The following is a 13,363-nucleotide window of genomic DNA, read 5'->3' on the forward strand; positions in this document are numbered from 1 at the left end:
AGTTCACAAAGCGGTTTACAATATATCCTTATTATATCAAATGAAGATGTGACTAATGAAATTTGGAAGTGGAGTCTGAAAGTTGTCTAAGTAGAAAACGGTCTTATCAACAACTGTTTAAATCAGTGAGGGAAAAGTATCCTCTCACTGACACTGAGGGACCCTTTATCGCATGTATAAAAATATTTAAAATTGATTTTTTTTCTCTTTATGATGTATATGGCTTTTGGTTCTGCTGGGGTTCTATTCTGGAACCCCCTGTGGATAGCTGAATCCGTTGATATGAGGGCATGCCCCCCTCCAGAGATAAGGGTTGCTGATCTCCCCTAGCCTCCGAAAGGTGTTCTGAGCCTGGCAGAGGCCATGCTCATCTGCCTTAGAAGGCATTAAAAAGTCATTTCCTGTTTTACAAAAAAACAGAAGTTATATTTTTTTTCATTCTCTCATTCTGAGACCTGCAGAGGCTGTGTGGGAGGATGCACACAGCCTCTGCGGAACTCAGAACACCCCCCTCAGAACAGCTCTCCTTGCCTCTGGAGGAGGTGTGCATGGGTGTGTTTGTGGGGAGGCATGGCGGGGGAATGGATTCAGTCCACGGATAAGTGAAACCAGAGATACAGGATCCCTGGATATGGGTCTCCCATACTAAGAAAAGACAATACTACTCACAAAAATTGGCAGTAGATGGTGTTGGTGGTGAGACCCACCTTCGATCATGCGGTATGACCCTGCTGTGGTTACCATGACCCATTCAGGGTATATAGAAAACCCTACTTTTGCCTAAGCCAAGCTTTCCCCTCAGCTTCCTCTTCTTCACCTTCTACTTTCTCCCCCAATGTTTACTTGACTGTAATTTATGTAGCCATATATCCCAACCCAGCTAGGTAATAGGCTGTAAGCATATCTCCAGGGATGGACACGACTCATTTTTACTCGTGAAAATGCTGTTTTTCATGTCTCATTTTAATCCGAGTCACAGATATCACTGACCCCAACTTGACTTGCAACTCAGGGCCAGTGACTCTAAAAAAGAGTCAGACTCGAGTCCTACCACTAGTCCCTATGTGTGCATTCTGGCTTACTTTCCCACACTTCTGCATCACACAGAAGACCTCTTGGGTGATCCAGAAGCTGGCATTTGGAAGGACGGCAACAGCAGATGTGGTGGGAGGACGGTAGGTTTTGGTTCCAGGAGGCGGGGGCTAGGGGGTGCACAGAGGAGGTTTGAGGGTGTTTTTTTTGGCTGCACAAGACTCGTTTCTTAAATGATTCGTGACTCGACTCGAAATAACTCTAAACGTGGCTCATATTTAGAGTTGTGACCGTTTCGTGTTATGACTCGCAAATCGACTTGAGTTGCTGGATCGCAGACTCGGGACTTGACTCATGACTCAGGCTCAATGACTTGAGTACATCCCTGCATATCTCTAGAGCAGGGGTTGGTAACCTTCTTCTACAAAAGGGTCAGACATCGGATCCATCTATAGTAAAAATACGTGCACATTTGATATTCATGCATGAACCCCCCCCCCCCAATTGGGCCATACAGCTAAGAAAAAGGAATGGGCATGGCATGGAGAGATGCATGCCCAGACAGAGAATGATGCTTAAAGGAAGCTGCTGCCCTTGCCCAGCTTACACTATAAGCCTCTCAGAGATAGAATTACAAACTTGAATTCTTTTTTAGGGCTACTGCAGGCCAGGGGGATACATCTTTCTGGGACTATGGGCTGGATGATTTTGTGTGGTGGGCTGGATCTGGCTCATGGTCCATAAGTCTCCTACCCCTGCCCTAGAGGGATGGGGAAGGGCCCATGCAGATGGATTCTATGCATGTGATTTCCCAGCCTGATTCAGGGGCCAGTTTATTTTATTTCTCCAGTGTATTTTACATTTAGGCAAGCAGAGAAAGCTGGATTCCTGCTAATCAAGAGAGAAAGTGGGGGTGGGGGCTGTATTCTGCTCCTCCATCTCCACCAAAATGTCTGATCTTTTAGTGGGCCACATGTGCTCAGCAGCCCAATTGCTCTGCTCTCTTGGCCCAGAGCTATGGCCTGTACTTGGGTTGTTGTGGTTAGTTCATTTTCTGTCCCACCCTTCCCCAGATCTTGGGCACTTGGTGTGGATAACCACAGGTTCAAGGGGAGAACACACAAATGAAATTGTGCTGGTTACTTTCTGATTGTGACCCATTGGTCACTTATAGCGTAGCATTGTTTGCCAAAACTGCCAGAACTATTTGTGCCAACTACTTGGGGGAAATAGCGGTAGATTGTAAAGGAGATTCCCTAATATGATGGGTGTAGGTGCCTTTGTGCTTGATTTTGACCTAATTTTATCATTTTATCAATGTTTGTATTTGATGTATACCTGGATCCATATATTTTATCTTATCTTATTCTATTGTGATGGCTTTTAGCTAATACAATAAACAATTTTGACTTTTGATAAACATAGGTAAAAATAAAATAAAATGTAAGCAGTAAAAACAGAAGATCCAGCAGTTATATGTTTGGGGTGATATCTGAAGAGTTTTTAAAGTGGTTACGAACTGAAAAGAAAACAAAAGGAGGACCTTTGTATACAGTGTATCTTTACAATATTTTCTAGCATGTTAGTATGCAATAGTGGGGCGATGCAGATCCTAAACATGTGCGTATTCCAAGCCCACATTCAAGTTGATATAGATCAACATCACTCTGTTAAAAATCTGTTTTTATCCAGAGGAAAGTTTGGATGCATGTACATCCCCGATGAAAGGAAACAGATTCTTATACAACATACTGCCCCAAATGAAATGTGCCTCGAGATTTGAGCCTCCTTGTTGCTTGCGATTTGAAATTTTAAAGCTCTGGCTTCCACTGCTGAACAAACTGGTAACATCTGCAGCTGTTTCCAGACTATACACAGACGTGTCTGATGTGAATTATTTAACACAAAGTGCGGTGACCTCTATTAACAAAGGGAGATGCTTCAAGACCTATGGACAAGCACCCTGGGAAGCAGCTGGATCGGAGTCAAGCTGATTGAAGATGTGCTAGAATTTATTATAGGGGGTGACGGAAAATTGCTGCTAAAGACAATCCAAAGGAATGCATTCCAATACACTTGCTGAGCCAGGACAGTAAGATGTATTTCTGCAATTCTTTGTAGCTGATGATTGCTCCCTGTCTCTTTCCCTCTCTGGCTTTTTCTCTCTGTTTCTCTCTGTCTCTCTCACACACAATGGGAGGATCTTTTTGGTAATTAAGTTGCACTTTGAAAAAAATAAAATGATATTGCCACCTTCTCCGCACTTGCCTCTGCTTTCACTAGCAAAAGAAAGAACTGACTGAAGGGAAAGAAAAAAAACAAAACACAAAAAAACGCCAACCGTACACTTCACAGCTTTAAATGTGAAACTTCCTAATCCCCTGAAGTCCACACTAGACTTCTAGCCTCCATGGAAACACCAAAGCATTCATCCAAGTGATTGGCCTCCAATGAATTTTAGATAAGAGAGAATGGAAGGGAATTGATGTGATTTTAATGCAGAAGAAAGCGCTGGAAGGGAGGTCCACTTGGTTCATATTTGAATAAAGCAAACATGGCAGACAAAAGGCTGACAGCAGTAAATGACATTGTCAGGACAAAAATTATCAGCCAGTTTACAATCTGTTTGCTTATGTTGAGCAAACACCATGTGGGTGGCATCCCTTTGGCTCTGTGAATGGCAGAAATACTTGCGGGCTCCAGAGAAAGGCAGATATCTCTTCCTCTACAGTCCTGCCACTATTAGATAGCCATTTGACAGCCCATACTGAAAGGGGGAATTCTGGCCTGGACTCTTTTTTTAAATTGATAGTTGCTGCTGGGTGTTTTACTGTTTTCTAAACCAGACAAGCAGTTTAAGCCAGAAACACACTTGTCTTTTAAAACCTCAGCGTACTAAACGACTGGGCGCAATCCACTTTGCACATTTCCTTGCACTCACCCTGTTAGAATGAATGGTGAGCCAGGTAGACGTGAACTTGGGGCTTAGGTGCAGGCTTGGATTTCTGCTCAGACATGGAGCTAACTTTTTGCTCTTGTTTAGCTTCCTACTTCAAAGGGTTGTTGTGAGCATAAAATGTGATGACTCCCAGGTACACTGCCCTGAGGTCCTTGGAAGAAGAGCAAAATTCAAGGTGATAAACAAACTGCTTATGCAGGAGAATTCCCAGCTGGACTGTGCCCATCATTACAAGATGATGTGGCTTTCAGGACATTCCTAAGAAAAGTCTGCAGTTGCCTGGTAAGTGTTTGTAGTGAAGCAATGGGGTCTTGAGCCAGCAGGCAGATTTCTGGATGCAGGAGCAAGCTTTCTCATGCACTGCTGGCATAAATGCACATCGTCATCCACATGGTGATGCTTTCCTGAGGACTATTGAACTGGCCAGATGCTGCTTTTGATGTGAATGGATCCACAGACAGACCTGTCACTATGCTGTGTCACCAGATTCTCACAACTACAACTGGATTGGGGCCTTTATATGTATATTTTCCCAGAAGGCACATTTGGAGGTCCCCAGAGCTCATATTCACTGTCATTTATTCATTCTTTCTTCTTTTCAGTTTTTCCCCTCTTGTCATTGTTGTACTCTGCTCTCCCAAAATGATCAGCAGGGAAAGCCGAGGCACTTGTACTAACGTGTAGTACTTTTAACTAAGATCAAACAAGCTGCTTAGTCATCTGGTGAATGAACCAGGTGTGCAGCCTTTGCTTAATCCACCACTCTAGCTTTCAAACATCAACATCATCATCATAATGCTTAGCATTTATATAGCATGTTTCAAGGGTTCAAAGTACTTCACATATACATCATCTCAGTAATCCTTTCCAGAGCCATGAAAAAAAAAAAAAAACAGGCCTATGTTATTAGCTCCTTGTTACAGATGGGGAGGCTGAGGAAATCGTTACTGACCTAAGGCCATCTTGTGACTTCATAGGTGAGGTGGGATTTGAACCAGGGATGTCCCTGCTCACAGATCAAAGAAGCTGGGTCAGACCAAAATTCCATTTAGTTCAGAATCAGGTGCTGCCCCCGGAAGCTCACAAACATGGCACTTTCCCTGTTGTTTGTCCTTAGTATCTAGTATTCAGAGGAGGAGGAGATGGAGGAGATACTGTACATGGAGGAGATATTTCTGCTTCTTTACATGGAGGCTCAGTTTAGCTGTCATGGCTAATATCCATGGATAGGCTCTCTTCCATGAATGTTTTTTTATTTAAAGGGGGGGGGGCAAGCCAGGATGGTGTAGAGATTTTGGAGTTTAGACTTGGGCCTGGAAGTTCCAGGTTCAAATCACTCAGCCACAAAGCTTCTTGGGTGACCTTGAGCCAGTCACTCTCTCTCAGCCTCACCTAACTCACAGGGTTGTTGCAAAAACAGGAGGGAAGGAACTATGTACACCATCCTGAGCTTCTTAGAGGAAGGGTGATATAAAAATATGAAAAACAAGACTGCTATCCTATACACCAGCGGTTCCCAAACTGGTGGGTTGCAACTCACCAACCAGGGAAACCCTGTTTCAGCCCTGTGTCTACCCCCACCCCGGGAGGCTGGGGCCACTAATGTTAAGTTGAAAAAGCCCCCATTGTCCCTGGCAGTGGCGTAATCCTGGCTATCGTGTTGCTGCCTTTGCCCCTTTCCAGCAACAACTTACCCTGGTTCCTAAACTCCCGGAGAGTTTGGGAACCGCTGTAGCTCTTTGCTGGGAGTAAAACCCATTGAATACAGTTGAACTTACTTTTGAGTAGATATGCATCAGATTGTGCTGTGAATCTATGTTAGTCACTGCTACCACATCTCATGGAGGTGAATTCTTTAGGCTAATTAAATGCTACATGAAGTAATTGCCATTGTGAGTTCTGCTGACTAGCTTCATTAGATAATCCTAAATTTGTGTGTGAGGGAGGGAGGGAGAGAGAGAGAGAGAGAGAGAGAACACGAACAGCCTTCTCTGTCTCACGTTTGGAAAAGTATAAGTCAAAATTTTGACCACTACAATGCATAGGCAAACCGAGAATGAACAACTGGTATGTATTACTCTGTGCATGTATCAGTGTGTCACATTTGTACTACCCACTTGATGCTCATTTCCTTGACACTTGGGTGGGTCTTTAGGTTGAAATAGAGAATAGTTCCTTCAGAGGACTGAAAGCAATCTGAAAGAGAAATTGCTGCTTGCATTAATTCATTCCTCTTTTCAAAAATCTACAAAACCCATTTGACCAAAGGCAACAGCATGGCAAAATAAATACATGTGTACTACACCATGGGAAGCAAAACATTTCTGACATTACTTTCAGGCAACTGTCCTAAAAAAAAATTGTCCATATTCAGTTTTGATTTACAAAGCGCTCTTTTGCCCTGCCATCTGATGAAATATTCAGCCTTTGTTGATCTGTTTGCTAGCATATGTTGATCTTTTTTTATAATTGCACTGAATGCAAAAACCTGCCTATGGATTCCCATTTATCTTTCCAAGGCATTATTGCACAATGGCTGTAGTATCCTGAATGCAACAGATAGAGGAATATAGATCATTTTTGTGTGGATAAAAGTGTGTTTCATTCATGTAGATTTAAAAGGGGTGCAGTGGGGGAAAGGAATTTGTTTGGTAGCACTTGACTTGTTTGATCAGATGGAAAATAACAATGACAGGTAAGTATGGCCTGTTTGTGGCAGATAAAGGAGCATAATAAAAATACAAGAATATAGCAATTGGTTTTCAGGCACCCAAGCATCAAAACCCATTCACTTCTATGGAAAGTTTATCCAGTTATTGCAGACCGGATGACACTTACCATGTTGTGTTATTCTTTGCATTTTAATCTAAATTGCTGTTTCTTTTCCCTTCGATACGGCAATCGGTCATAAAGAGTTGACCACCATTAAAACTGTTTGATTTGGAGCCCTGTAGTGTTTGACTAAGAGGGTAAATGCAAATTTGATGAAAGAATAAGGATAAATTTACATATCAGCTCCAGCTCACATGGAGAGAGTAAACATTCTGTTTATCTCGAGTGTCACTTTATGATTTCAGCAGAATATAAAACTGACCTTGGCCCAGTCACTGCAAGAGACTTGAATGAAATATATTGTTGTCTAAATGCAATTTACTCAAGTAGAACTTGTCAGTAAACCCCGGGTAACTCAGCAAACAGGGTTAGACAGCAGGGGCGCAGGGATAAAATGGTTGCGATAAACTCCAAAATGAAATTCTGGTACGCATTATCATGAAAAGAAAGAGCTTCCCTCAGAAACAGTTTCTTTAATCAGGAGGCTGGTGTGAGAAAGGCACATTTGTTTTTGCTGTTATAGCGTACAGATTTCTTGATAATTACAAAAGGGCATGATCCAACTCAAGGAATACTCTTTGAAGTATCATTGATTTGAAGCGGAGAAATGCGCTTCCATAAGCCCCTGCATCATTTAATCTTATTCAGTAGGACTTACTCCCTAGTTTGGTTTCAGGATTGTAGCCTTAGACATTGTCAGTGCAGGTCAGAAATACTTAACTTAGCTGGATTGTACCCAGACCTCATTTGAATTAAATTAGCATTGCATGAAAATGATGACTATTTTTTACAAACAACATTTTTTTCCATGCAAGTCTGTGCAGAAATAGATCCCATTCTCTTCAATGGAGCTCATTCCCAGGCAGTGGCATACTTGGGGGGGAGGCATGCAAGTGCCCTGGGCGCAATGCCTGCAGGGGTGGCACAACCAACCTCACCCCCATCCAACTGTTTATTTTTTTGAAGAGAGAAAAGCCAACAGCTCCACTGCTTCTCCCCCCCCCCGAAAAACTACTTCTGATGAAGGAGGGGGAGATGTGGAATTGGACCCGGAGTGGCTGCAAGTTGTGGCCACTCTGGCCACAATTCTGCACCAGCTACCCCCCTCTCCTCCTTTATAGGAGGAGAGGAAAGATGTGGCCTAGAGCAACGGCACACCGGGAGTTGCAACTGGTGTGCTGCCACTCTAGGTCGCCTCTTTCCTCTCCTCCTATAAAGGAGGAGAGGAAGGGGGCAGCCCAGAACAGCGCAGAATCGCAGCCAGAGTGCATGTGCTTAAAATACTCGCATTGACATTCAGGGTTTGTACTGGATGGGATTATACTAATGCTGATAAATGTTTTTAGAAAATAAAACACTGAAACGCCAAAATGGCTACCACTGTATCCTGCAGGTGTGGGGAACCTGCTGGAGGTCTTCTTTAATCTCCCTCAACTGATGAAAGCCCTAGGCTCCACAATGGGGCTTTTCAAGTCTGCGTCAGCTGTTGCCAAAAAAAAGAACCTCTGTGTCGGGTTGAAGAGGATAGGATCTGGCAGAGGAGGCCTCCACCAGTCCCACTCCCCCCCCCGGTCCCTCCCCTGTTTCGCCCTCCCTCAACCCCAGAATGCCTCCCCCCTGCCCTGAACACGCACAATGCTGGCTGGTGTCCTCCAGGTGCTGGGCCCAGCGCTGGCACTCCCTCCCCCCGCTGTGCTGTAAACTGCTTTGCAGCATGTTTACAACACCAAGCACCACTTTTATGGACCTGCAAGAAAACTGGAAGTGTCTTTCCAGCTGTTTCTGGATGCCTGCAGAGGACCACTGTGGCTTCAATTGCATCCAGAGACCTCCAATATGGAGCCAACTGGGCCCAAGGACAGATAGGAGCACCCAAGCCAGGACCCACCAGACATTGGGTCACGACCCCCCAAGTGGATTGTGACCCACAGTTTGAGAAACCCTGTCTTACTGTATTTCATTTGTTTTCATTATTGAACAAAGACTTTTCTGGAGAGTTTAACTGAAAGAAATCCACATCGTTACTGATTTGGTTGGGTTTTTTCATTTAAGTGAAACACCTATGGATTCACCAGGAAGGGGCACAAACGAATAGGCTCAGAGCCCAATCCTGAACTCAGTGTGCCGGCTCACCGCTGGTGCGCACTGTCGCAAATGTGCCAACCTTTGGGTCGGTGGAGAATCAAGAAGCCCCATTGCGGGATTACTCACTTTACCCAGGGGACAGGGATGAAAGTCTCCTTATCCCAAGGAGCTGCTGGCAGCTTCCTGGAGCATACTGGCTATGGGTGCAGCCATTTTAGGCACCACTACAGCTCTGTGCCCTAGGCAGCTCAGGATTGGGCTGTCAGTCTATTCTAAAGTGGGGCCTGAAATGGCACCCTAATGACCAGTGAAGGGCCCACCAGTGCTGCTGTTCTCACCCCAACAGTGCTGCTGTTCTCACTTGGCACCAATCACTGTCTCTTCCTCAGCATGCAGAGTGATTTTGTACATGCTAACTTGGACAAGAGAATCAATCACATACATGCTTAACATCTCCAGCCATCAGCCAGGCTGCGCCACTTGACCTTCATGATTCAAAGCTTTCTCAGGCCAGGTCTGATGCCTGAGCTGTCTTTAGCCTCAATGACAGGTCTTTAGGCGTGAACTGTCAAAGGCTACTTTGCTGGTCCATGACAAAACATCAACAGCTGCGTGAGTCCTGAGCTCCAAAAGACTGAGAATAGAGCAGCAATGAACCGGGTGATTTTCAAAAGGAATCTTACTTAGAAGGCCCAGGCTCAGGAGTCTAAAGGAATCTTTATGTACAGAAATCCAGGTACAAAAATATTCTTTTACTAGGGGTGGATAAGGAATGACTATTTTTACGCTATATCCTAACTGTGATAACTTTTTTTTCTTATCAATTGCCTTATCAATCAGCAGGATGACACAATAGATTTCAGTTCACACAAGAGCTGATGAGGAGGTAAAATATTCCTGGACAACATGATTTCAGACTGCAGATAAAACACAAGCAGTTGAATGCTTGTCCATAAAGAACACCAGCATATCAGGGAGAAGGTTAGGATTGACTCTTCTAAACCAGGGGTGTCCAAAGTTTTTGGCAGGAGGGCCACATCATCTCTCTGACACTGTGTCGGGGGCCGGGGGGAAAAAGAATTAATTTACATTAATTAATTTGAATACATTTACATGTATACATAAATGAATATATTAAAGATGAACTTATATGAATGAATGAAGGTCTTGCAATAGCTCAAGGCCTATAAAAGGCCTTGCACAAAGCAAGGCCAGCCTTTCCTTTGCTGCTGCTGCTGCTGCTGCTGCATCACAGACATGAAACAGCAAGCAGTGGAGGGAGCCCTCACCCCCACAGCTCATGTGAGAGATCAAACAGTCGCCCTCATGCTGAGAGCAATTGCGTCAGGCCAGTGTGGGCTCCAACAAATCTCTGGAGGGCCAGAGGCTCATTGGAGACTGGGGTATCCTTGAGGGCCGCATTGAGAGGCCCTGAGGGCCGCATGCGGCCCCAGGGCCAGGGTTTGGGCACCCCGTTCTAAACCACCAACAGTAGTATGTTACTGTTATCCCCATTATGCTATAGTACCAATGCCAGGTACCAGAAATCAGAACCTTGGACAGCATCAAGGGGCATGGCATAACAATCTGGGCTGGTCACATATTTCATGGTAGACTCAGGCCGCAATCCTAACCCAACTTTCCAGCACTGACATAAGGGCAATGCAGCTCCTAGGTAAGGGAACAAATATTGCCTTACCTTGAGGAGGCCTCCGAGACTGCCCCCCAACTGCACATGCCCCACTGCCACAGCTATGTCAGTGATGAAAAGTAGGTTAGGATTGAGCCCTCAGTTGTTGTTCCAGGACAGGCGTGAGATTGACTGAAGGTTTATATAGCTGCTGAAGACTTTAAGATGGCTAATTCTGTCCTGCTTTTGGGAAGCCTGTTGTGGCTTAAGGGGCCCTGACTGATTTTTCAAACATGAACCCCTAGAGAAAATTGGCTCTCTTGTAGGTTCCTTCAAAGTGTCCTCCAAATTTGATGAGAATTTCTGGAGATAGGGCCTCCTGGGTTGTTTAGCCTCCTGAGCTGGGGCCTCCTAAGTAAGATTCCTTACTCTGTCTCCTCTTTGTGTCCACCTGTTTTGTCCCTCAATTTTGCGGACTCTGTTCCTGAGGTCACAACACACACTTATCACAGTTGCATATGATAACTCCATAGGGAAACAGCTTCTGCAAGTCTCTGGGTGTGTTCATTCAGATAGGCACTGAGGAGAAGTTTGACATCCCGATGATGTTTCTTATTTGTAGAAAAACAGGAAAGGCCATTGAAACCACCAAGATTGCTTGATTGTGCGAACTGGAGAGTACACTGAGGGATCAAAAGGCAAATGGAAAATATTTCAGAATTTTGCACATTAATTCCTCTTCAAAATCTTATTAATATCTGAAGCCCAACTGAAAGGAGTATAGAATTCCCATCCAATCTAGCAAGGGGAAATTAGTGAAAAGTGAAAATTTATTTTTGTTAATATTGAGCTTTGCAGATTGACAGCTGACGGCCTTGGAAGGTGCAAGCAACCTTCTTCTCTTATCTTCTAAGCAGTTCCAAGCAGAGTTTTTATTCTATTTAAATCCCAAATCTCTGACCCTAACTATCAAATGCAGAATGTTAATTGTCATGCATCTGCTTATATTAATTTTTAAGAAGTCAACAAAGCCAATCTGCTAAATTCTAATTTTATTTTAGGACCATGGGGATTTTACAAATCTCTTTTCTTCACCACTGATGCTGAATCTTCAGCATTTGAATTATATATATTGGGCTGTCAAAAGCTTTGAATTTTTAAAAAAATAAATGCAATAAATAAATACTTTATTGTAATAATAATAATAATAATAATAAAGAAATAAAATAAGCCATACATAAAATCACTATACTAGAAGTGAGATTTACAGAGAGGTACTTGTATTCCCTTGGTGGACATTTCCAAAGAATATTAACAGCACAGTCCAAACCATGTCTACTCAGAAGTAGTAAGTAAGTCTTACTGTGTTCAGTGGGGCTTACTCCCAGGAAAGTGTGTACTAAGAAGTATTTAATTTCAACTGAGTTAAATGATGAGATATGTAACAACTTGATTGTTGTCTTTATTAATTAATATAAGAATTCATAGAGGCTAGGCAGCAACTGTTACCCTGCACATGCCCGATCTTATCTGATCTTGGAAGTTAAGCAGGGTCAGACCTGGTTAGTACTTGGATGGGAGACCGCCTGTGAATACCGGGTGCTGTAGGCTTATGCCATAGTCTTTCGAGACTGAACGTTGCCAGCCAACCTAAATTCTGGAACCAGGACAAATTATTAACTGTAAATGAATGGTTTAATTATCTATGGCCCAGTTCTATCAGGGATTGGTGTGCGCAGGGCTTTACAATAGTGGAACAGAGTGTGCTACCATAAAATTGATTCTGCCAGTGCCATAAGCATGCTATTGGTGTCCATTTTAAGTGTGCTGCAGCAACTGGTGGCAGCATGGGAGACCTGCTGCTGGGCCAGCACAGGTAAGTGCGATGGTCGTGGAGGCAGAACAGCGTGGGAAGGGGAAGAAAAGGAGGTTGTTTCAGGTGAGGTGGAGGGTGGGGAGAGAGGCGAACCAGGGGCTGAACATGTATATCCTAACCCTTCCATGGAGAAGAAGGCAGTATCCTAACCCATTCTTTTCCCTTCCTGCCACCTTTTCCTGCCTTGGACTTATACCCAACAGCAAGCATAGATATAAGAAGACCCGTGGCAGTGGTGGAGGCTTTCCCTGGGATAAGCAAACAAAAGTTCACCTACCCCATGAAGACCTTTTTTGACTGCTCCCTTCTGAAGGTACAGTGTGAGCTCCATTGGTGCAGCTGCATAGGTGGGAGGATTTGAGTAGGATTGGTCTGGGAATTTCCTGCGATATCAAAACTAACTATGCTATAGTCCAGCAGTTCTCATACTCACAGGGAGTGTTTCTGGGGAGGGGACAGCAATACAATCACCACGATCATACCACTTCTGAAGAGGAAAGTGCTTTATTTTTTAACTTACCTGGGGGCTGGTATGGCTCTCCAGAGCATCTGGGGAGCCTGCAACTCCCTGTGCTGTCCTCCCTAGGCCTCCAAAGTACCGTAAAAGCAAAAAAACCCACTTCCATTTTGGTTGTGAAACATTTTTTTTTTTTTGCTTTTTACAGTAATTTGAAGGCACAAGGAGGCCTGCAGAGGGGGTTGCAGGTTCCTCAGACCTTCTGGAGAGCCATAGCAGCCCCAGGTAAGTTTAAAAAAGCCCTTTCCTATCCTGCAGCAGTGTGATCATGGGGATCATGTTGCTGCCAATTTCTTGGCCACTCCCCTTAAGGGAGAATAGCTTTCTTTTGGTTCCCTGGCGGGTCACGACCCACCACTTTGAGAACCACTGCTCAGTACAGGGACCAAAAGCAATACATTTCCTCCAAAATGGTATAGCTTGCTTGATTTT

The 13,363-nt window shown here is 44.1% G+C and overlaps 1 pseudogene; it reads left to right on the top strand.

Annotated features, from left to right (window-relative positions):
* Positions 1 to 12,032: 12,032 nt before the first annotated feature.
* LOC136650142 (5S ribosomal RNA) lies at positions 12,033 to 12,149 on the top strand (annotated as a pseudogene).
* Positions 12,150 to 13,363: the final 1,214 nt, after the last annotated feature.

This window comes from Tiliqua scincoides, chromosome 4, assembly GCF_035046505.1.
Source record: "Tiliqua scincoides isolate rTilSci1 chromosome 4, rTilSci1.hap2, whole genome shotgun sequence".
Lineage (NCBI taxonomy): Eukaryota > Metazoa > Chordata > Lepidosauria > Squamata > Scincidae > Tiliqua > Tiliqua scincoides.